The 2,052-nt window shown below is 46.1% G+C and overlaps 1 pseudogene; it reads right to left on the minus strand.

The window, feature by feature from the left end:
• Positions 1 to 249: 249 nt before the first annotated feature.
• On the minus strand, positions 250 to 1,683 carry LOC102868720 (annotated as a pseudogene).
• Between the last annotated feature and the right edge of the window lie 369 nt (positions 1,684 to 2,052).

Consider the following 2,052-nt stretch of genomic DNA (forward strand, 5'->3'; position numbering starts at 1 on the left):
ATGTTGAGTTGGATGATCATGTGATATATTACTCCAGAAATGAAAAGGTGACGAAAAATGGGGCTGCTTTCATAGTTAAAAAAGTAATTTCTAGATCCGTCTTGAAGTACAATATTATGAGTGATAGGATAATATCCATACGCATACAAGGAAGTCCAGTGAATACCACTATCATTCAGATATATGCACCAACAACCAGAGCCAAAGAAAAGGAAATAGAAGATTTCTACCAACTTTTACAGTCGGAGATCAATCGAACATGCAATCATGATGCATTGATAGCAGGACCTGGGCGGCCTTCTGAGACACCACGGTGATGGCTCTACCCGCTGCTTGATGATCCGCGTCACCGTTGGGAGTGCCGTTGGAGATTATTAACTAAGCCGTGTTTCCAGAGAAGTTCATCTCTTTGCCGAAGACCTTCTTTAAGTTCATCCATCTTATGCTGGAGCATGCTGCACATATGTTTCTGCCTTTCTAATTCCTTGGATTTGTCTTCATTTTATCTGTAAAATTCTGCCATCTGCTCCTCATGTCCTTCCAGAACGTCCTTGAGGGGGGTCTACTTGGTAGATGAGCTTGTTCTTGTTGTCCAACTGCGTGTTGGAGACCATGGCTTTCCTGTACTTTTCTTCCACTCCAACAGAGATTCCTGCACTTCACCTAATGAGGTGTCTGGATCTATTAATCTGCTGCTGGTGTCGCCACTTCTTCATCTGGAGGAATTCCCACTTAGAGGGGTTGTTGCTGAGGCTGAATTTCGAGATGAGGGCCTTGTGTAATTTTCAGCATACTGTTTGCCAGATTTTTCATCCACCTCTCTCTGCTGTGGTTCTAGTTCTCTCAAACGTATGTCTCTTGCCTCGGCTCCAGCGGCCCACTAGTCTTGCCTCAGCCTCTTTGGCGATGTTATTCAACGCTTCATCTGCAGAAAATTGGCAGGAGGGGGGCCGCTGGATGTTAGGCTACTGAAACTGGCTGGAGAAAAGGAAGAGCTCCTATCCCAGATTAGAAAACTGAAGCTGCAGTTGGAGGAGGAACGGCAGAAGAGTTCCAGGACCGGGGGAGACCTGACGCCCCTGCAGAACGGCTCAGACCTGCAGTTCGTAAAAATGCAGAGAGATGCCAATAGACAAATTGTTGTTGTTGTTGTTGTTAAGTGCCGTCGAGTTGCAGGCGACTCATAGCGACCCTGTGAAGGAGAGTCCTCGACCCTTGGGTGCCTTTCATCCTCTCTCCAAGTTCATAGGGTTTCCGGAGGCAAGCTATTATGGAAGTGGATGCCACTCCTTCTTCCAAAATAGACAAATTAGTGAATACAAATGTAAGCTTTCCAAAGCCGAACAGGATATAGTCACTTTGGAACAAAGTGTCAGCCGGCTTGAGGGCCAGGTGCTGAGATACAGGACCGCTGCCGAGAACAAGGAGAAGGTGGAGGATGAACTGAAGATAGAAAAGAGGAAGCTGCAATGAGAGTTATGAACAGCGCTGGACAAGATCGAGGACGTGGAGATGACCAACAGCCACCTGGCCAAGCAGCTGGAGAAGATGAAGGCCACCAGGACGTCGCTGCGGGCCCAGCGGTGAGGTCACCGTGAGGCCTGTGGGCAGCTCCTGGAGCCCTGCCCAGAGGGACCGACTTGTCCACTGACCCGGCTCTGTACTGTGTGTTAGTGCTGGCATCAGGACAGCCACCTCTGTCTTTTATAATTTATGAGAGAATGAAAACAAGTTTGAATCTTAAAAAAAATAAGCATTGATAATAATGGGTAATTGAAATGCAAAAGTTGGGAACAGAGAAGAAGATTCAGCAGTTGGAAAACACGAGTCCAACTCCGTGACAAATGAATCTGGAGATAGGATGATTGAATTTTGCACAATCAATGACTTATTCATTGCAAATATGTTTTATAAGAAACATAAACTCAGGTTATACACATGGATTTCGCCTGATGGTATATATAGGAATCAGACTGATTACATCTGTGGAAAGAACCGCTGGAGAAGCTCAATATCAGCTGTAAAAACCAGGCCAGGAGCTGATTGTGGAAC

The sequence above is a fragment of the Elephantulus edwardii genome, unplaced genomic scaffold, assembly GCF_000299155.1.
Source record: "Elephantulus edwardii isolate Elephantulus edwardi_28Jun2011 unplaced genomic scaffold, EleEdw1.0 scaffold00020, whole genome shotgun sequence".
Taxonomy (NCBI): domain Eukaryota; kingdom Metazoa; phylum Chordata; class Mammalia; order Macroscelidea; family Macroscelididae; genus Elephantulus; species Elephantulus edwardii.